The 23,716-nt window shown below is 42.2% G+C and overlaps 1 long non-coding RNA gene across 1 annotated transcript in view; it reads left to right on the forward strand.

Moving 5' to 3' along the window:
• LOC119088909 overlaps positions 1-22,690 on the forward strand; it is a 38,090-nt gene extending 15,400 nt beyond the window's left edge. The window contains exons 2-4 of the long non-coding RNA XR_005092664.1: positions 3,346-3,453; positions 20,598-20,788; positions 21,173-22,690. This is a non-coding gene — a long non-coding RNA (uncharacterized LOC119088909). The remainder of the gene's footprint in view (positions 1-3,345; positions 3,454-20,597; positions 20,789-21,172) is intronic.
• Positions 22,691-23,716: the final 1,026 nt, after the last annotated feature.

A 23,716-nucleotide genomic window follows, 5' to 3' on the forward strand; every position in this document is an offset into this window, starting at 1 on the left:
ATACCTTTCTGCTTCCTGCCATCACTTCCTGGGATTAAAGGCGTGAGTCACCATGCCTGGCTATTTCCAGTGTGGCTTTGAACTCACAGAGATATATCTCTGCCTCCCAAGTGATGGAATTAAAGGTGTGTGTGTGCCACCATTTTCTGGCCTCTATGTCTATCTAGTGGCTGTTCTGTCCTCTGACCCCAGATAAGTTTATTAGGGTGCACAATCTATTGGGGGACACAATATATCACCACAGTAGGGCACTAAGCTAGCTTGTATAGGACCCTGGGGTAAGTCCCTAGCCCTGGAGAGAGCATGGAGGAGAGCAAGAGTGAAGAGTGTGAACCCCAAACTGCAGAGCAGTAGATGCTGCCTCTGCTGGATCTCTACTTGGAAGACCCCCACTTCACGGCATGACTTGGCACAACCAGTCCTATTGGCCTGAAATCACAAGCAGCGCAGTGACAGGTTTAAAACCACAGGTTTAAAAACCTGTGAGCCTGCTCTCTCTAACGCGTAGGAAAAGGACTCAGTACAATTAGTGGAGGTGCCACCTCTGATGCCCTGCCTGAGCTTACTACTCGCTCAAGGGTCATGCCCTCTTTAATAGCGTCTATTGCTTTAAGAAGGAGATGGAGAGAGCTCTGGAGCTGCCTGACTTGTGGGAGAACGTTTAGAAGCTGCTCATTTCCTGGCAATCAGCTATTTGGCCAGAAACGGAGCCATTTGATAGAGTGTTTAATCCTCACATCATGGCCACTGAACGAGAACAAAGGGAAAACAATTCCACTTACACAAATACCATTGTTCAATCGCTCATCTGCAGCAGACTCCTTCACACCACTAGAACAGCCTTCCAGATCAGCACTCTCCCCCTGCTGCATATAAATGCGCGACAAGCCAAGAAAAAAAAAATCTATAAATGGTCTTGTTTTCCTCAATTCTGTGTGCTCGCTGCTGCTGTTGGACTTCTTTGGGACCTTGAAAACAAAGTTTCTAATCACGGCACTTTTCAAAGCTGGAGAGAGAATTGTCTGAGAGACACAAACAGTTGTTTATCAGTATACGCACCTGGGAGCCGTGGTTTGTGGAACACTGCTAGGCTTGGAAGGCGCCGATTGTTGTTTGTTTGTTTTGTTTTGTTTTGTGGTTACTGTATTAGTAGTTTTCTCATGGATGTGACCTAGAGCCCAGGGAAAGCAACTTAATGGAGGATTGTTTTGACTCAGAGTTTGGAGTTTGGCTCATCAGGGCGGGGAAGCCATGGTACCAAGCACAGCTGTGGCTGTGAAAGCTTGATCTTGAGAGAGCTTGTAATATCGTGTCCTTAGTCTGGACACAGTGGGTAGGAAGTGGGTGGACTATACGACTACGAGATTATCCGCAGTGACCAACCCACTTCAAAACAAGGCTCTAAGAAGGTGCCACAACTTTCCAAAACTACCATCATTTGGAAGCCTTGAGGCTATGGGGATATTTCACATTAAAACATGTTTCTCGGTTGGTCACTACCCTCAATATTCTCTGGCAATTCCATCAACAATGTTTCATAGATCTTTTCAAATCAGCTCCAGTGCATTTATTTAGTGTATATAGAAAATGTACACTTTTTTTTTTTTATATGTTTCATCAAGTGTTGAAGATAGGGATTTGGGAGATGGCTCGGTAGGCAAGAGCGTTTGCTGGGAAAACCAGACCTGAATTCAAATCCCCAGAACTCACATAAAACCTGGCACTGGCATGGGTGTCAGTAACAAAAGCATTGTGGGGAAGGTCTAGGAAGGTCCTAGAAGTCTGATGGCTAGCCAGACTAGCTAAAGCAGTGAACTTCAGGTTCAGTGAGAGACTGCCTCAAAAAAAGAGTAGAGAATGTTGATACTTAACATCTTGCTTCGGCTTACACACACACACACACACACACACACACACACACACACACACACAGAGAGAGAGAGAGAGAGAGAGAGAGAGAGAGAGAGAGAGAGAGAGCTATGAAAAGGGTAATGTATTGGAATTCTCATTCTTTTTCTTATTTTTTTATCCACAATCATACTTTTGAGATCGATACATTTTTCTCAGTGAAATTCGGTGTACTGCTCTGAGTCTTGCTGACTGATGCAATATGTATGTAGTGTTTCTGACTTTCCCATGTAGCACATTTCATATATTCACCACCCTAGTGGATATCTAAGGCTACCCAGATTCTCTAGTGGGTACTTGACTGCTTCCCAAGTGTGGTACCTTGATCATGTTATAATCATCCTCTCCGGCTATGCTTCCTGGTGGATCTGAGAAGTCTCTAGAACATACTCCCTGGAGAATTTCTGAGTCATAAGGGTGTACTCATATTTCATTTCACTAAATGCTCTACAGGATGTTTTCACCCATTTATAATTCACCACCAGTGAAGATGAAAACTTCCCCACATCCCTGTCAGTACTTTCGGAGTTTTATCCATTGGGTGGGTGCATTCAGAAAAAAACAAAACAAAACAAAACAAAAAGGTATCTCATTTTGTGAAAAACAAACACCACCCTTGCGATCATTCTCTGATCACTAACGCGTATCTGTTGTGCACACAGTAGCTGTTTCCACTTCCCTAGCTGTCAGTTGCCTGTTCCTCTTCTTTGCCCATGTTGTTGTCTGGGTTTCCTGTCCTTGTCTTGCTTGTCTGCAAAGTTTCCCGTGTGTTCCAGAGATCAATTCCGCATTGCTTTGTTAAGATCTTGCCCCAACATTTTGCTGATTTCTCTATGGATAAATAAAAGTCCTTTGTCTAGATGGGTCCCCAAACCACTATTTTTCTTACTTATCCATGCCATGCAAACTCCTTATGTGACTTTTCTTCTGGTACCACCTATACTTCCGGTGTCAAAGGAAGGGCGTTAGTACATTCAGAGGCATAGCACAGAGGCAACAATAGCAAACAGCCTATGTTGTTTTGGGGGGGTTCTCTTAGACTTCCCTGACCAGCGTTGTGAAAAGAGGTGCTTCATGCCAGCTGCTGTGTTTCTGTTAAACGGTCCATGGCTCTTGGGGAAAACAGTCATCCCAAGCTCCATAACTTTATTTCAGCTCTATCTACATATGTGTATGCACATTTATATGTGTTATATGTAATTTTAGGTAAATGCAAAAGAGTGTGTTTCTGTAAGGTTTTCCCAAATATCCTTAGTGTTAGTCATCCCTCCTCCCCCTCCTCTTATGTTGACTTTCCTCTCCTGCTTCCAGTTAAAGCCTTCTCCCAATTTCCCCCATTTTCTTCTTCATATCACTAATACCTTGCTATTGGCCTCTCTACTGCTGCCTCCTGCTGTGCTTCTGTTTTTACTTCTCTGCTTTCTTTGTTTGCTCCAGGTTATGTACTCACGCTGGAAGGTTTGGAGCTAGGAACCTAGAGGAGAGAGAATCTGGTATTTGTCTTTCTGGCCTGGGTTGCCTCACTCAGTACAATAGAGGTTGAAGGTAAGTCCTTATTGCTGAAGACACCGGGCACAGCAGACACAGATTTCAGAGGATGTGCCTGCGGGCCTCCTTCCTGAGGACGGTCTCTCATGGCACCAGAAGGTGCTTTGTAAGCTCCCAAAAGGAGAAGCAATCAAGAGTACTACCCAGTTGTGATGCCTATGACACACAGCAATAACAGACAAGCAGGATGTATGTAAAAATACAACAGTGGTGCTCACATCTCGAGAGAAACCGACAATTATCTAAGTTAGACTTAAGGCCCACGACACAAGAAGGGAACACACCCTGTAATGGAAACACAGCCAACTACCCCAGGCTAGTTAAGTTTATGTATCTTACGGGAGAACCTGCAACTACTAGAGTCTCATAATTCCTAACCGCATCCTAAATACTTACCTTTGTACCCACAGATAAGTGTAGCACTCACCACCCTCGCCCCCATCAAAGACGCTTCTTTTTGCAGCAAACTGAGACTGTTACAGAAAACTACAACTGACCATCCACAAAACAAATGATTGTGGGGTGCCTGGCTCCAAGGGATATGTCTAGAACTTCTTCACTTAAGGCTCAGGGGACATTGAAGAAGAGGGGCTGGAAAGATACTAAGAGCCAGAGGCCTGGGGAGTCTGCCGTGAGAATGTGTCCCCTAGAAATGACAGGGAAGCTCTACCCATGATACTGCGGTAATATGGCTGCCTTGAGGAGACCCGAATAGCAACAATACCAATAAATTTGCTAATGTGGAAGGTGGAAATCTCAAAGGGCCCGAACCCTAGACAAAGATCTATAGGCAACCAATGATTGCTGAGAGAGAAAGGGGGTGGAGAGGGAGAGGGGGGGGAGGGAGGGAGAGAGAGAGAGAGAGAGAGAGAGAGAGAGAGAGAGAGAGAGAGAGAGAGAAAGAGAGAGAGAGAGAAAACTAGTCTTTCTCTGGGATGAACTCCTAATTTGTTATACCATAGAAAGTGGTCAGTCTTGAAATCATATACACATAAGCAACACTAAAAAAGATGTAAGAGGTTGTATTTACATATTTATGCATACTTATATGTAACAATAATTATCAAAGAAAAAAAGGCCGTAACTTTGAAAGGGAGTAAGGGGGGGGGCATGGGAAGGGTTAGAGGGAGGAAATAGAAGGGGGGAAATGATGTAATTATACTCTAATTAAAATTTAAAAATATTAAGAAAAGAAAAAAAAACGTGGCACACATAGTGAAGAGCAGGACTGGGGTTCATCCCCCCTCATTTTAGAGTGTAGCACGTTGACATTATTGACCACGCTGCAATGTTACTTAGAGGAGAAACCCTTTATGGCTCAAATGCACCGTGGGTTTCCCTTATCTTTGTTTAAAAAAGAAGTAAACGAAAACTCTATACACGGATGAGTTTTGGATAAAGAGGGAAATATGTTCTTTTTGTACTCCTGTTCTCTATAATGAATATGGACGTGGCTAATTAAAATTATTCATGGTGCCACTCCAACTTTCTGCTTGCTTGTGTGTGGTCCCCTTCTATTCCTACTGTTGTTTGTCCTTGTTTCCTTTAGGAGTTTAGATATGATTGCTTAATCATACTTCTCACTTTATTGTTTATTGTCAATATCCACTTCTGCACTTGCTCCTTACTTTTACAACTATATGTGTCTATCTAGTTATTTGCATATGCACACATGACATCTGTATCTCTCTACCTACTGTTATTGTAGATGGAGATATTGATGACAAATATCTAACTTTCCTGTAGTGATATTATATATTGTATATCCATGCTCATGCTGTAGTCCTCTGGTGGGGAGACATTCTTTGACTTTGGGCTTGGCCATACAGCTTGTTTTGGCCAGGAGGACATTGATACCGTTCCAACAGCATAGTTGGGATCATCCATTTGAACTCCTGTTCACTACAGAGCATACCTGTGTAGGCTTCTTCTGGGCTAAGAAGAATGAGAAACAGAATTCTCCTGGAGCCAACTAGAGCTCATAAGAGAGTTCTCAGTCTAGATAAGCCCATTCCGCGACAGCCTACAGATGTGTGAGGAATAGACTTTTGTATTGTAAATCGCTGAAATTCTAAAGATTATTAGTTAACAATGGTTATTAATATAACAGTTGTATTAACTAGCTTTTTGTCACTGTAACAAAATACTTGAGAAAAACAACTTAATAAGGGGCAGAGACTCTAGTCCGCAGTTGCTTCCCCCCGTTGTTGAGGTCCTGTAGAAAGACAGGACATCAAGGTAGAGAGATCATGGTGAAGCAAAACTGTTCACATCATGGTGGCTAGGAAGGATAGAGAAAGCAGGAAAGAGAATATGCTTTTGAAGGACATACCCTCAGTGATCTATGTCCCTCAGTGAAGCCAGCCTCTTACAGTTCCTTCTGTCTCCTAGCGGTTCTCCTGACAATGAGTCTATCAACAGATCAATCTCTTGATGAGTTTAGAGCTTTCATGATCCAACCATCTCTGAATACTGCTACACTGGGGGCCAAGCCTTCAACACAGGAATCTTCGGGGGAAGATTCCAGATCCAAACCATCACAATAATCATAAAAAAGAGTAATATTTATATCTATTTCAATAATCTATTTATGCAGAAAGAGAGACATAAAGCACATTAGCCTGGTTAGAGGAACGTGAAAGTGATATTATAAAGAAGTGTACCAAGATAAAATAAAGCAGGGGACATTGTAGAAAGAATGAAGGAAGCAAGGAAGAAAAGAAGTAAGGAAGCAAGAGAGGAAGAAGGAGCATTAGGTCTATTGTATTACATATCTCCTATTTATTTATAATCTTTTAAAAAATCAAGTGTAAATCTAATTATTTATTTTTCCCCTTTAAAATTCTATTATTGTTATTTTAAAATTCTATTAATTTAAAAGTAACTGATAACAATTGTGTAGATAAAGCAACCATTGCTTTGGTTCGTGCTAAAACAAACATTGGAGAAACCGATTCTGTTGGAATTCTCGGTCTTGTCTTCATGGCAAGAGAGGTGGAACTTGGTATTGTGGATACACCGAGACATATTAATTACAGTCTGAGCTTCATGAAAGAATGTGCTTGGCTTTAATTCATAGGTCTGCTATTTATTGTAACAGCTTAGTCATCTTTGTATTTCCAGGGCGTAGCCCAGGTTTTGGTACATAGTTAATTTTCAATAAATGTGTAGTAAATAAAAGTTATTTAGCATCCCCAAATGTTAGTTTATTTCTCTTAAAATAATGATGATAAATCCCTAGCATAATGCTTCTCAGAGTTTATATTCAATAAATATCAATTGCCATTCTTCCTTTCCATTCCTTGATTCAAGTAGTTACATGTTGGGCCAATGAGAAAACCTGTGTTAACTTGCTGTTGTGATCTCAATTCTTAGAACAATGCAGACAGTAATGATCTTTTCCAGCTGTAATTCATACAATAATTTCTTGAAGAGTAAATTATGAATGAATCCGAAAGACAAAATGCAGTCTAGAGTCTGAATCAGGTTAGAAAACACATTAAAGCTAATAAAATATCTAATTTGGAAACAGATTTGGGGTCTGCAAAGCTAAGGAACTGAGATGGTCTGATACAGAATTCAAAATTTATTCCATTCATGATTTCCCAGACTTTCCTTTTTAAGGGGACAGTGATAGGAAATGTCAATAGGAAATAGGATCTAGGCTTCATTTTTGGTGTTAAGTGATAAACATTACTTACCTTTTAACAACAGAATTGGCTGGGATATGGAGACTGCCATTCAGGGCACAGAACACAAAAAGGCCAGTACTAGAGAGGGTTAAACATCGAATCCTTCTTCAAGGGACTGGGAGACTAATTGAGAGATTCCAGGACTCTGTTTATTTTCTCCCCCTGGATGCTTCTGAAAAAAATGCAAAGGAGAAATTCAGTGTCTGACTGTTTCATCCCTCACACCACATGGCTGCTGCCCTCCAACCTTAATCTTAACACTTCTGCTTCCTGTTCATCTTAGTGTCTTTAGAACAGAAAGTTAGAGTACTTGGCTGCAAGAATCGGGGCTGGATTTGACTTCGAGAATTTATAAAGGAGGGAGGGGGGTGTAAGGCTGGGAGGGAAAGAGCAGGGTTGATGCAAAGACATGAAAGAAAAAGCAGGGAACAGAACTAAGGACAATAAGACAAGTAGACTGTTTTAGATTCTTCATTTGCCGTATTTGGAGGTGGATCTAGGCTCTCACCAGACTCTGCTGGGAGCATGGATGAGCAGCCTGCCCAAACATACAGGAAGGACTGGCAGAGTTCTTTACATTTACCCAGTGAAGGGAGAATAGTTCCATGTATAACCCCCACCTGAGTTTATATATATAGGGGAAGTATGCTTCCCCTAAAGAAAATTTTGAGAGCTGGGCGGAGGTGGTGCACGCCTTTAATCCCAGCACTCAGAAGGCAGAGCCAGGCAGGCAGATCTTTGTGAGTTGGAGGTCAGCCTGGTCTATAGAGCGAGATCCAGGATAGGCACCAAAACTACACAGAGAAACCCTGTCTTGGAAAAAAAAATTTTTTTTTGATTCTCTTACTAAAAGAAGATTCTTTACCAGATGAATTTTGGGTAATCACAAAAGAAAAATTGTCCACCATATCGTATATCATTCTAAAATTGATTTAAAGAAGACAGATTTTTTTTTTTTCACCAAAATGCTTTGTAATGAGTCCATGGTTATGGTTCAGATCTAACATCAACGAATCATGACTTAAATTTAGTATCCTTTTATTTGAGTTTTGGGAATAATTTGGGAAAGCATCATAGTATGGATAGATTGGATAAAAGATGGGAGCGATTCCTCTGAAAACTAATTTCTAGTAGAGCTAAAAATAGTGGTTACAACGGTGAATGAGTTGATCTTCTGGGCTTCTCCGTTAACCAATTTCATAATTAACACTACATAATTCAAATTTCCCAGCTTTGTGATCACAAACAGTCAATAAATAAACAAACAGGTCCCCAGAAAGTCTGCCTGTCCTGTAAAATATGCTTGTTATCATTAACTCTTACCAATACTCCTCTAGGTTCCCAAGGTTTTTCTTATGGATAAACTAACATGTGTTAAGATATGTAAGAAGCATGACTCAAACATATCTCTATTGTGGCTTCACTAGAAGTGAGGTCCTTTGCAATACACAACAGAAATGCTTAGATCTGGGAGGGCGGTAACTACTTTCTCGTAAGGCTTAACATAATTTCTTTCCCACCCAAGCAGATGGCAAGAGGTGATTTTTCCAAATAAATTAATCTTTGCATTCTTTGGGGTCTGTAATATGTTCTCATTTTACTGGGGCATTTGCATTATTGATCATCTTGTGTCTTCAGCCCCTAGGAGGCAGATTGGAGGGATTAAAGTTTTTGAAGTAGTTTTAAAAAAAAAATCACTTTGTGTATGTCTTTCTACCAATTAGTATTACTAGTTGTTTTCTTACTCTTGACTATTCTGCCACATGAGAAAGTGACCAGAATGACAAGTTACACTTTCTAGGAGGGCTAGAGGCTTTCCAGGAAAGGCAGATAAGGGGCTTTCAATGGCACAGAGTAAACCAGTTTCAACATGTTCATAGAACCTTGAGTCCAGGCAGGATAAACAGTGTCCACCAGGTGAACATCCTCCAGCAGCTCCGTGTGCAAACCTTTGGAGAGATCCCATTTGCCACCCAGGCACAGGGGCCCACTGGAACTAGGCAAGCCTTTGGAACTAACTTAAATATTTAAGAGGAGAAGTCGATTGACGGTATAACAGTCTTCTCTGAGAACCATGGAAAAGTCATGAAAAGTCTAATGTGCAAGGCTGTGTTTGCATTCTTTTTGTTGTTTATTTTGTTGAAAGCCGAGTCACGCTCTGTAGCCCAGGCTAGCCTTGGGCTTGGGGCAATCTCTTGTGTCAGCTTCCTAAATGCAAAGATTACAGATGTAAGCCTGGCCACCGTGCTTTTGCTTTGTTTCTGTTTTGTTCAGTGCTGAGGATTGAACCAAGGGCCTTGTGTACACCAGGCTTAGACATTAACCCTCAACTGCATTCCTAACCACCCGCCCTCCACATTCTTTATTAAAACATCAGCGTCACCAGCAAAGTATCTCCACAGTTGTTGAAAGTATCTGGGGATGCGGGAGGAAAAGTGGAATGCTTAGAAATGCTAGATTAAAAATTCCTTCTCTGTGTTTGTATATCTGAGAACATATTACACATTTCTTCTTAAAGCCCCAGTTCTTTTCATCTATAAAACAAGGGGAATGTATATTTCAGGCATTCTGGTAAAAATTAAATGACTCAAAGGCTTGTGAACTTCTCAGCACGTCACATGAGTTCAGGATGTTATAGCTAGTAGGAAAGAGATGGCAGGATGAAGACTAGGCCTCTATTTACCTTTTTCCAGAGGCAGATCCCAGCCTCCTCTTTTTTCCATGGAAAGCAGAATAGGTTCTCATTCATCATGCACCCTAAGCCAGCTCTCCTGCAAAGATGTTTCCCTTTCGTTACTCTTTTCCTTCCTTTCCTAGTCCCTCATCCTCCTCCGTCCCTCTCTCCACTGCATATTTAATTACTTCATAGCTTTAGTCTGTTGTCTGCCTCTCCTTGTAGTTAGTACCATCCAAGAGAGACAGTGTATTTGATGATGTTTCTCATTCACTGACGTGTTGATTCAAATGGCTACAAGGTCTGAAGAGGAGGTACTCCTCTCGTCCGGATCAACGATGGCTAACAGCCATTACGCTAACTTCAAGTATAGATTACTGTTATTATTGAGCGCACAGTACCTTGGCTGTTTGCCCAGCATGTCCTTGCAAACTCAGGGTCACACACACACACACACACACACACACACACACACACACACACACGGAGAGAGAGAGACACACGATAATTCTCTGCCACAATTCAATAAGACATGGGATCTGCATGATTAAAATGACCTTAGCATTTGGAATCCTGAAATAATGGCACTCCAAATTAAATTAAAAATGGGTTAGGTTGCTAGCAGTGAGTAATTGCTATTACCACATAACATTCTTCTTACCTCCCTCCAAAGTCCTTATTGATTTCGTTGTTGCTCGGATGCTGAGGATGTCTACCCTATTGTTTGGGAGAATTTAAGACTCTGACAGAGACTCACAAAATTAATGAATTAATGGGAACGAGGTGAAGGAGTATAGAAAATGGACACACACACACACACACACACACACACACACACACACACACTTCCGAAAGAGGTTGTTGCTGTGATAGACATTTTCTTTGATAAAGGCACAGCAGAATTCTTTGTTCTACATTCTCTTTCTGGGTGGATGTGCTTACTCAGGACACGAGGCCACTGGCCCTTGGACAACTCCATTATTTGCCCCATAGCCAAAGTAGTACCATACAGACCATTTTGATAATTAAATTCCCAGAAAACCTGTTCTGAATCACCCAATAATGGACTAAATTTGTATTTGGACCCTGCTGCTGAGACTAAAGCAGCATGCAATAATGCTTTCAGTTTCACCAGGGTTTTATTACCTTCTTGGACCACCAGGGACCTTGCGCATCCCTGGAGGGACACTTTTCAATTTAATTAACCTGTGGTCATTTAACCTAAAGAATAGTAAATAAAAGACAAATACTCCCCTTCCCCCCATTTGTCTCTTTTGGAGAATTACTATTACTAATAACAAAATAATTAAAATCCAAAATAAAACCACCTAGCTTGGGGGAGGAGGAGGCTGGTCCACCAGGAAGGGAGAAAGAAGCGTGAGAGCTGCCAGGGCGTCGTGAAACAGTGTTCTCCTTGGCTTCCGGCCGCAGGCTCAGAGGCCTACGTGGGTAGGATTTCATCAGCCCCAGGAAGGGCCCTCACACGCACCAGCCTCCTTCTAACAAGCTCACAAAGCCTGCAACCGGAGCCATTCTTCTGGTGTTACAGAGAAGGTTTGGAATGTGAAGTCCCCCCAGGCAGGCAAAGAAGGAGGATGATGTAAACTCGTTAACGGAGAGACTCCATGGACTGATGTCACATCCTCTCCTGAGAGCAGATTTGATGAGGAAAAAGGAGAAGGTTTGGGCTTTAAAGAGAGCAAGGAGGGAAACAGAGTCTAGGGTTTGTTGTTTTCTCCATGATTTTACCTAGTACTGTTTGGCTTGTGAAACTCCACCCCCCACCCCCCCACCCCCGCCCCCATCATCTGAAAACCAGGCTACTAATGTAGACTGTCTATTAAGCATTTAGTACATTTTGGGTTCTCTCTGATAGAGTATCCCACAACACCGGTATAGACAGGATGGCTTCCAAATGGCAGAGCAAGGATTAGAATTAAGGTCAACCTGATCACAAGCTCACGGGCTCTTTCATCCCTCCATGACCAGGCATGATGGAGCGTGTGCTTAGGAATGGCCAGTTTCAAAGTACCAACCAAGTCACAGTTTGGAAACTTACTTTGAAATGTGGTATTGTGTATTCTAATAAATTTATCTGGGGTCAGAGAACAGACAGCCACTAGATACAAAGGCTAGAAAATAGTGGCACTCACACCTTTAATCCTAGCATTCCAGAGATAGAAATCCCTCTGGATCTCTGTGAGTTCAAGGCCACATTGGAAATAGCCAAGCATGGTGACACACGCCTTTAATCCCAGAAAGCCAGCCTTTAATCCCAGGGAGTGGTGGTAGAAAGCAAAAAGATATATAAGGCGTGAGGACCAGAAACTAGAAGATTTTGGCTGGTTAAGCATTCAGGCTTTTGAGAAGTAATTCAGCTGAGACCCATTCCGGATGAGGACACAGAGGCCTCCAGTCTGAGGAGACAAGACAGCTGAGGATCCGGCGAGGTGAGATAGCTGTGGCTTGTTCTGTCTCTCTGATCTACCAGCATGGACCCCAATAACTGGCCTCGGGTTTGATTTTATTAATAAGAACTTATAAGACTCCTGCTACATTGAAATTTAAGGTAGGGGTCAGAAGAAATGAGTCAATTTTGTGGATAGGACTGAAAAAAAGGAAAACCACACAGGAACCAACCCCAGTTTCTCCTACAGTCCAGAAGGGAAGTTAGATTCAGTGATCTGAATAGTATTCTCCAATGCCTATTTGAACTCCCTTTCTGGGTTCATGTAGGTGCTTTGAGTCCATTTGTGCACAAAAGAAGTCATTGTGGTGATGTATTGTGTACCCTAATAAATTTGCCTGGGGATCAGAGGACAGAGCCAGCCACTAGATTAGACATAGAGGTCAGGAAGTTGGTAGCACACACCCTTAATCCTATCACTCAGGAGGCAGAGATCTGTCTGGATCTCTGTGAGTTCAAGGCTACAATGGAAACAGAGCCAGGCAATGGTGGCACATACCTTTAATCCCAGTACTGGGAGGCACACACACACAAACACACACACACACACACACACACACACACACACACACACACACACTTTTAATCCCAGGAAGTGACGGCAGGGAGGAGAAAGGTATATAAGGCGTGAGGAAACAGGAACTAAGGCAGTTCAGCGGAAACCCTTTTGGGTGAAGACTCAGGATTTCAGTCAGAGGATTCGTGGAGTTGGTGAGGTAACAGGTGGTGGCTGTGGCTTGCTCGGCTTCTCTGATCTTTCAGCTTTTACCCCAACATCTGGTACTGGTTTTTTTTTTTTTTTATAAGACCATCTAAGATTCGAACAAGCTGTCATCTTCAATTGGCCATCACCTGCACTCCATTCCTGCACTAACATAAGCCCTCTTGTATGTCTTCCCTGATTAATGGACATCATCTTTCAGTTCCTCACTTAAGACGGTGTTGAACACAGCAGACCCCAGAGGATGGCTCTTTGTCATGTTGAGTATCATGAGCATGCAATGTTGGAAACATAAACAACATGTTTATGCCTGTCCTCAATGTCACAATTTACTAAACAACGGGGAATTCACAAGGTTCCATGGTTTTATTAGCAGCAGTTTGACAAAGAGACCCATTTTCCTTGGTAGTACTGGCTGAGGCAGGCACATATTCTTTGATTTCCATTTTGATTACTGATCTCAACTCTCAGATCACACAGTGCATGTGTGTACATGTGAGTTTGTGTGTTGATATGACTCTGTGGCAGGCAGGAGCATGCTATGAATGGTTAGAGAGACAGATTTTCTAAGAAGCCTTAGAGGCCAAATAGCGAAGTTGAAAGAAAGCAAGGGAGTCTTTAGGGTGAGGCAGTGAACCGTGCTGGAGGTTTACGGCTGTGAGTCAGACCACGGAAGGTCACAGGTTTGAGCTGAGTTCCAGTGTGGAGTTCAGCTACGGAAGCGAAAGAGAAGGACCCGATCCAGACAAATGGTCAGATAGATGGACGGCAGGCCCAGACAGGCAAATAGGAAGACAGCCTGGCAGCAAGGCCCTGCTTGGAAGAGTTGGAGATTCTCTGTCTCTTGGTCCTTGGTGTACATACTGGGAGGCCAAATACGGGGCAGTAGGGGCTCTCGTGACTGTAGGCTTAGATGTGTATCTCTTTAAGGGACAGATTGAGGAGCTGTACCCTTTCTCTGGTCTGCTATGTCTGATTAAGTTCTCAAGCCTTGTTTTCCTGGTATGGTTTTAATATTCCTAGGTGCTCTTATGGTCTTAATAAATGAATAGGATGGCCATCTTTTACTTCTAGGAAGATGTTAATTATCGGTCTGTACCTCACGGGTGGTACCAGCCAAACGGTGCTGGATTGTGTGTCTAGCAAGGTGCACAGTCATCCTCCATTCTTAAAAAGGAATTAAAAGCTGCTTGTGAAGTGGATCCTCTCAGAGCAAAGCAAGTTCTGAGAATCAGGAAACTGGTCTACACACTACAGAGTAATTCGGTCAGGGCACAGCCCAGCCTCAGTACTTTTGAGGGAGTAGGCAGTATGGTCCTGCTGGCTTTCTCCCCTGCCTGTCTGTCTCTTATCCCCTTTTCCTGTCTGTCATAGGAACCAGAATTCTGCTTCTCCAAGGCAGGACCTAGAAAAATGGAACTCTTTCTTCCCAATGCAAACTATGAATCCTGGAGAAGGTACTCTCTTTTTTTGAAGACTCTTGTTCTAGAGAGCCCTACGCCATAACCAGGAGGAAGGAAGGCTGAAAAGAACCCCAACAGACAGGACTTTCTAGATTTCCCTCCTAGCCTGTTACCCTTATTCTCTTTGCACGCTTATGTTTCCACACAACTGACCGTTGAACCGAAACATAAAAATGGCCAGTTTTCCCCGGGCCATTGGCTCTTCATCTCTGAAGACTCCATTGTCTTAAAGCTGTGAGTCAGTAAGTCTGCTACCCTTTTCTTATTAACCTGTCTATTGTTATAAGAATGTCAGTGTGACCCTAAAGATGAGTGACACAGATTGCCAGGCCTTTCTTTCTGTCTCTGCAGCGGGAGCCTGGAAGTACTTTCTTGTTTCTCCCCCTGTGGGTCCTCCTCTACTTCAGTTGTATCTAATCAGCCCTGCTCTGTTAGCATCCCACAAATCGCTCCTCTGTCAGGGCTCTAATTGCCTAAACTGAACCGAACAGGCTACTTTTCACACTGCCCCTCCATGCTCCGCAGTCCTCAAACTGACGGAAGGCTAGTTTCTCCAGAGCCCAAAGCACTGTATGCAGTAACGAATGAACAAGGGAATGAACAAAAGGCAAATGGCCAAATGATCAACAGCTTAAAGACAAATGGACTCTCAAGAACAACTAACCACGTAGTAAGAAGCCACCAAGAAGAAGGCAAGTTGTGTTTGTGCCTTTAAAGTTTTGTAAAATACACCCACAATGAGATCTAAGTCTCGAGGAGAAAGTGTGGTGAATTTTGTCAACTGGCACACACAAGTAGATGACACCCCCAGCCAGACTCAGAACAGTTCCTTTGTCCTGGACATTTCTTTGGTGCCTTTACTTGGTGACTAAGGATATTAATCGATTTCCCACATTCTTGTTGGCCATCATCACCATCTCCTTTCATGAAAGGTCTGTTTTAAATGTATTTTAAAATGTAGTCATCTCTTCGTTGTGAATTGGTAGGAGTTCTTTTTAAACTTTGAATTTGAACTTTGTCAAATGAAGTAATGTGAGTATGTTTTCTGAGCTTCGTCTTTCTATCTACTTAATTGTATTTTTGGAGGAAGAGAAAACTATGAATTTAGTGATTTCCATTTTGAAATGATTTTTCTGAGTGGTACTTTTGAGTTGTGTCTCAAAAATCTTAGGCAATTCCAAGACTGATTCTTTTTTGTTTTCTTCTAGAATGATGTAGTGTAAGCCCTTTAAATTGGATGCTGAGGTTGTTTTTAGTTAATTTTTTGTATATTGAGAACAAAGTTCATAGTGTTTTATTTTTTGTCAGCAACATTTGTTTAAAATATCCTTTCCTTATGAAATCAGAGAAGAAAATCAGGTGACTCTGTATGTGTCCGTTCCTGGGTTCCCTTTGACGTGGCTCCTCCTTTGTCTATCCTGGGGACAGCTCCGTGTTGATCATCACACCTGTACAGGTTTGATGTACATGGTTTTCAACAAGGTTTGAAACACAGGCCCTCCGAGTGTCCCAGCTTTCTCAAAAATTGTTTTATCCCAGACCTTTTGTCTTTCTGGCATTTTATAAACTGTTGATTTTCACGAAGAGAAGTCAGCTGGGATTCTGACTGTCTGCATGTAGCATCCTCACAAATTTATGAAGAGTTATCGCATTAATAGTGATTTTTCTAGCATGGTGTAAACTTGGTATATTTGTCCATGTCTTCAGACAAATTTCATTTATTTTCCAGTATAATTTTAGTTATATTTATTTTTGTATTCTTGATGAGTTTTGAAGCAGTGACAACTATTTAATTTTTTAGTTTTTGTTTTCTGCTAGTATATAAAAATATATTGAGAGTCTTATACACAATCATGTACATATATGAATAAAATTGCTTTTGACTTTCTTCCTTTCCCAGGCTTTATGTTCCTTTTTTTTTTTTTTCTTGTTTTAAGACTCCCAATACGATTTAAATGTAAGTGGTGGGAATCTGCAATACTCATAATACCAGATAGAGAGAGCCAGCCTTTCACGCTGAGTATTATAGAAACGGAGTTTTGTAGATCTCACTTACTGTGTTGAGACAAATTTCCATGTATTTTTAGCTTACTGAAAATATCACAAACAAATGCTGAATTTTGTCAAATATTTTCCCTACATCTTAAAATGATGATATTTATTCTCTTTTTTGATAATGTGCTGTTACATTGATGTGTTTTTTCAATATTGCTGGGCTAAACCATGATAGACTTTTTCATGTTTTACTGAATTCAATGTGCTAATATTCTGTTAAGGGTTTTTGAGATGTTGATCCACAATTGTCGTATAATGAAGATCGTTGGATAGATTTTCCTGTGTGAGGGCTATGCTGGGACCTTAAAGAGGGTTGAGAATTTGTGCCTCTTAGCTTCCTGATTACTGTCACTTAAAATATGTCTTCACCAGTCTGTGGTGTGTTTATTTTTGCTCTAAGCTAGTGATTTGGAAGCCATCTTAAGTCAAAGTTGGTGGGCCTCTTCCCCAGAGCTACTGACCTAATACCTCTGGGAACAGACCAATAATCTGCATTTTGGAAAGAGTCATTTATTTTATTTTTAAAATTAGCATGCAGGATATTAAAAACCATGATAGCATTTTTTCCAATAGTGTGTCTTCATGATTCTCCTTCCCCCTCATCTCCCCTGTCCCCTACACCCCCCACCCCTGCCGGAACCTGTCCCCCACTCTCCTCCCTGATCTCATGTCATGCATATCCTTTTGATGTCCCCTCTTAAGTGAGGCAACCCAAAATCAGGGAGATAAAAACAGCATGTTCTCTCTCATATGTGGATGCTAGCGTATAATGCATAGATGCATAGCTACACACGGGTATAAATGTGGGTGAGGCCTTAAAAGCCAGACAGGAAATAATGTGTGTTTCAGTGAGTTATTATGTGGTACCATTGCTTTTAATCCATGGTCTGAACTTGGAGGACTACTTTTCCGGAGGTGAAAACATGTATCCTTAGTTCATCATAACCTATTTAGAATTAATATTCTACTTCTCCACATAAGATTTGTGAGCGCCACAACAATAAAATTCTGCGTCGACCACATTTTTCTCTGCTGTTGTTTCCATATGCACCCCAGTGTTGAAAGTTGAAAAGTTTGTTTCTATTTTGAGCATCCTGCTTGCAACAAAGTTAAGAAGTGGAAATATATTTTATAATTGATACCATATATAATTTTATATTTTCTCTCTTCTTTCTGTAGATACGGATTTTTAGCTGCTATTGCTTCATTCAAATTTTTAAAAAATGAATTCTTTATCAGTTCTTAGAGTGTCCATATGTCGGAGTTCTCTCAGCTTCACTTGTCCGAAAACATGTATTTTAGCCCCATTTTGAAGAATGACATTTCACAGTGTGCAGACTTGGTGGAAAGCACCATTCTACTTGTCTGGAGCACTTTAAACATGGCCTCACGTTGTCTTTTACCCACGTCGTGTCTGGCAACCAATATACCATTTTCCCATTTGTCTTGTCTTCCTTTGGCCTTTTAAAAGATTTTGTTCTTGGTCATTTGGTCTCAGTCATTTGCTGTGATGTATTTATATACTTATGTGATAATAATTATACATATTTATGAGGCACAATGTCATATCTTGGATTCTACTGATTAGTTATCAGCCCAAGATAATAAACAGATCCACTAACCTTAAAGTTTCATAATTTCTTCATGGTGAGTAAATTCAAATTCCTTTCTTGTATTTTGAGTTCTACAATGTGTTGTTATTAAATTCACATATTGCATCATAGAATACCAGTATAATCCAATGCTCAAACAGAGATATCACCCACCGTTTGATACTCTCCCATCTCTGATAGTCACGGGTCTGTGTAGCACAAATCCTAATTGGTCTTAATAATAAAAATCTGGAGCCAGATATCGAATAAATGCTGAAAGATCAGAGAGACAAAGGAGCAAGCCACAGCCACCTCTCACCACAGCAACTCCTCAGCCAAAAGGGGGAGATCCTGTCTCTTCGAATCCTCAGACTGAATGGGCTGAGATCCTGTCTCCACCAGCCTTATATTTCTGTCTCCACCTCCCTAGTGCTGGGGTTAAAGGTGTGAGCTACCACCACCACCACCACCACCACCTGGTTCTGTTTCTCTTTTAGACAGATTTAACCTCGTGTAGCCCAGGGTGGCCTCGAACTCCTGATCTTCCTGCTTCCTCCTCCCAAGTGCTGGGATTAAAAGTGTGGGCCACCACTGCCTGGCCTCTAGTGGCTGGCTCTGCCCTCTGATCTTCAGGTAAGCTTTATTTGGTAGAGCACCAACAAAACCTTACCACAGTTCTGGGCTCAGCTTCTAAGCAAATAGCTTTTGAAAGAGTCCACTGATGAGTTAGATCACATGGTGTTTGTCTTTCTTGAGTTTGTCTAGCTTCTTAGGCTTATTTATTGATACGTTTATCCAAATTGAGGTCACTTTTGGTACGAACTCTTTATGCACATTTTTTTCTTCCCCACTCTTTCCTTTGCTGCTACCTCTCCATTTACACATATCTCATGGACTACATGATGCCCTCCAAACCAAAAGGCTTTGCTCATCTTTACCCTGTCTCCTAGGTTCTTATCTCTTGACCTGTCTTGAGAGCCCATCTTTCCTCTACAGTTCTCAATGTGCTGTTCAGCCTAAACAGTGAAAATTTCATCTCCTATTGCTCTTTCCATTTGCAGAATTCCATTCATTCTTTTTTACAGTTTTCACCTTTCTGCTGATATTTTCCAACAGCCCAGTCATTATGGTCACATTTTCTTTTATGTCTCTGAGCACAGTTATGATAGCTGCTTTCATGTCCCAGTCTCTCTTGTCAAAGCTAATTATCATTTTTGCCCTTTATCGTGAGTCACGTTTTCCTGTCTTTTCCAAGGTCTAGTAAATGTCTTTCTCATGGTGGGCCTTGTGAATGATAGGATAGCAGACCAGAATTATATCATCTTACAAGTGTGTTGAACTTTGTTCTGAGAAACAGTTACATAACTAGAGAGTGGGTAAGGTTCCATCAGGATTATTGATTGATTGGCTGTTGACTGAGTTGACTTAAGACAGGTATATTTTAGTTTCGACCTTAATCTTATGGTGCAGTCCTTTCTCTAGGATGAGGTCTTTGCTCCCTTAGTGTGGCCTTTTAGGGTTCTCAGCTTGAGTGTCCAAATGCCCTGTGAGTCCTTTCTAGGTGGTCCAAGCTTCCAGCATTTCCTAGCTCAGCTTCCTTCCTATCAGTTCCATTTAGCTCTCAGAACTTCTCCTGGATCCTGTCAAATCCTGTCGTGAAAAATGCCAGCCTAACCCACTGAGGGTCAACAGTCAATCCCTGCAGAGATTTAGGGACAACGCCTTTTAGAAGTCTCTCTTTGCTGATAGCCTACCCAGGGGAATACTGACACTTTTGCAACTTAAAGCTCTGTCTTGGACCCTTTTCAACTCAGCAAGACTAAACTTTCACTTGAGATCCAACTTCTTCCATTGGGAAGGAACGTCTCATTTATCTGGCTGTGAAATCCTCCAGTGTTTCCCTCCTCTTTGGGATCCTCTCACTGCCTGTTTAATGCCTGACACCAGAGGACTTCTATGGATTTATCACCATTGTCCTTGATTGTGGAGATGAGCTGGTTTACTATCAGATATTCTCTAGAAAGTCTTTGTACCCGTCAGATGCACAGGACACTGAAGTCTGCCGCTGCCTCTCCTTTTCCACCTTCTTCCTTCCCAATCATCTGCAAATCCTGAGCCCTCGTTACAGCGGAGGGCCCATGAGGCTTGGACTCTATGGTGTCTTCGTTTTTGTTTTTGTTTTTTTTAACTCAAATTTCCACTGATAAAAAAAGCTGAAACATTGCAGCTAACAGCCTATACTTTATACTTCTTTTGTAACACGGGAAGATGTAGTGCAATGGATGCGTGTGACAATGGTCACTGAAGTCCAAGGCAGTCCATTTGCTTTGAATTTGTTGCCTGTCTGATTCTAATCACCACGTGCTTCTGTGACCCTTGTATGTAGGCTAATATTCTCACACCTAGGGAGCGCGCCTATAATGTAAAAATGACGGATTCATTGCAATTACATTCCCCGTCATTGCTTTGTTCTACAGCAGCACCCAGTTTCCCCACGTTCCTTCTGGGAATGCAGATGTCTCATTAAGGAAGAGGTAAAAAAAAAACAGAGCAGAGACACGGAATGAAGCTAAGTTTGACCAGTGCCTCCTGGCCTCTTGCAGACGGAAGTTCTCTAACCAGTGGTCAGAGGCCAGCCATCCTGTCGGATCCCGTTCTGTTTCTGAGGGTAAGATGTGTTTATGCCTGTGAGCCGACAAACCTCTCCCTTGCTTAAAAGCTTCTTAGATATTACTTTCCTGGAAATTCAATTTGGCTCTGCTCTGAATTTTATACCCATATTTTTGCTTGAAAACTCAAGGAAATGGAAAACCATAATTGTTTTGTTTATGTAATAGGGATGTTGGCCTTTGGGTCTTACCATCAAAACTGCTTTTTAAAAAATTTACTGTGTGTATGTGAACAAATATTTGGAGGAATAATGATATCAGCTTCCATATTTTGACTATTTGCTCTGAATAAGGCACCCTGTTCGGCATTTTATGTGAACAGTGCCATTTAACTGTAGCTACTACCCTAGGAAGCAGAAATGCATGTTTTCCTCTTGTTACAGGTGAGAAAGTGAGGCCCACAGGGGTTCAAAACATTGTCCAGGATCAAATGGCCAGTGAGGAGTGGAGCTGGAATCTCAAATATCTGAGCTGAAAATTCCTGAACCATGTGCCGGCCAGGTTGCGTCCTCTGATCCCTGGATCGTAATGAGGACAGAGGCTGTATCAAAATCAGCAGCAGACTGCCCACCTACTGGTACTCCAGCCTGCAGGATCTCAAAGTCCTTCGTATCCGGAGCTGGCAGAGCCATGCCGGCCCTGCTCACTCGAGCACTCACTGTGAGAAGGGGACCCTTCACGTGTGTGTGTCTTTTTAGAGTGGAAGTCAGGAAAACCTTCAGAACAAGCCACCAAATGTCACAGTGGAACGTGAGAAGCACGTGGGGAGTGGGTCTTCGTGGCTGTGTCCTCCCTGACTCTGCAGCGCTCGCTGTGTATTAACCTCACATCTGCTAGCCCTAGAAAGCAGGAAAGACCGGGGCGTACAAGAACCCTTTTTTAGTGTTCTCTCTGCCAAAAAGTCATGGAGAGGCTTGGATGAAAAGACTGGGCGAACCTGGAGAAGTGTTGTCTCTTTGCACTCTGGGGGGTGAGCATTCGAGCTGGAAAGGGCCCAGTGGACATTTTTCTCCAGCCCTGTCATATTATGTTCTTTGTATGACACTGGGACGCTTTGGATGGGGGGTCTACTCAGAAGGTGACCCTACACTACCTTCTGGCTGCAGAAACTGGGTAGAGTCGGGGCACACAGGAGGTAGGAGCTGGCAGTGGGAGGGCGATGATGAGTCAATTGTGAGCCAAAATACCAGCCATTAAAAATAGAGCCAACTCGCCCTTCTGTGTCAACCAAACTCTCATCGACATTTCCAAGCTGTCTTTAGGGATTGGAAGTCAAAGGAAACAAGATCTTACTTTACTCTGTGGGTCAATTCTCTAATGATTAACGGCAGAACGTAACGAAAGTTAAACATACCAGGTTCGCGCCACGTAAGCCCTCTCACTTGCCTTGGTAGTTTGGCGTGAAGCCTCTGGCCAGAAACTTTTATCTGTGGTACCCCATCACAGACAGTGAGGAAAATGGCTGCACAAAGGTGAATGGCTTTCCCGAAGATGGTAGATCTACTCGGTCCAGAGATAAGATCATGAACTTGTATGCATCTACCATTCTTTCTATGAGCCTCAGCCATCAAACCAAGTACCGTATATCTGCATTTAATGGGGAGAGCAATTGGAGGGCAAATTTTGAGTAGTCGACAGAGCTGGGTAATTATATTCATAGGCTCACTAACCGTGTGTGTGTGTGTGTGTGTGTGTGTGTGTGTGTGTGTGTGTGTGTGTGTGGCTGGCCACATAACTTCCCTAGGCTTTAATTTTTCCACCTGCAAAATAATAGCGATACTTGACTCAAGAGATGAGTCTTGTATAATAGTAGCGGGACCAGCCTTACTATTATACATCCCAGGGGCTCAGGAGAGAGAACTACTAATGGCGAGGACTATTTTCAGGAAATAGTATCTCAGCACACCAAGCTCTATCGTCCACTTGCTTTAATTCCTCTGGCGTAACATCTTATATACACAGCTTCAGTTCTGTTCTCGTGCCTAGCTCCTTTCTTGCCTGATTTCCCTATCTATTACTCCCTCTAAGTTCTATCTTAATTTTCTTGTCTTAATTCTGCCTCATCTAGGTCCTGTTTTTTATCTTGTTCTTAACCAGCTAGTACTTCCCCATCTGGCTCTTCCTCATCTTCCATCTCATCCCTCTAGTACTCTCTTCTAGCCCTTCAGTCTAGTTCTAACCCATCTCAGTTTGTTCCTCTCAAGATCTTACCCATCTAGTTCTTCTATTCTCTTTTCTCTTCTCCGTCCTCCACGTGCCCTGGAAGTCCTGGTATATATACACTTACAAGCAGTAATCCCTTGGCAGTGCAAAGCCAGGCTTCTAGGGTCAAACAGAGGGGTGATAAGAATCACATAGAGGGGCAATAACCGTTAATTATCACTTGCAACCCCAAAGGGGAGTGACCAATGGGGAAATGAATTAACTAAAGGCTAAATTCCGGTAATATCTAAGAAGAGGGCTCTTATGTGCTCAACTATAATCTTAAACGTGATTGGTAGAAAAATGTTAAGATTCTATAAGTTGCTAGGTCAATGGGAGAAAATAAAACTGCCTTCTTTTTTCCTCTGCCTCATATCTGTCCAAGTTATCTGCCGTTTTTCTGCAGGGTGGGGGAAAATGTGCTCCATCAGTAGGCAACCTGTACAGCTAGATGCCTCTGGTGATAGTTAAAGGGAGATCTGGAACTGGAGGTAAGGTTTGGGAAAGGAGGAAGTAAAGCTTAATTGGCACATCCGCCAGGCCTTCTCAAACAGGTAGTCTGGATGTTTAAGTCTCTTCTTAGAGAGTACAGAGGTATCTCTGATATGGTACTTTCCTCCATCTGGGGATGGACCTGGCCGGATGCTGCCAATGATGATAATTACAGGGAGACTTGAACTGGGGTTCTGGCTGAGCATAGCTGTCAGCGCAGAGAGTTATCTAAA

Source organism: Peromyscus leucopus, chromosome 13, assembly GCF_004664715.2.
Source record: "Peromyscus leucopus breed LL Stock chromosome 13, UCI_PerLeu_2.1, whole genome shotgun sequence".
Classification (NCBI taxonomy): domain Eukaryota; kingdom Metazoa; phylum Chordata; class Mammalia; order Rodentia; family Cricetidae; genus Peromyscus; species Peromyscus leucopus.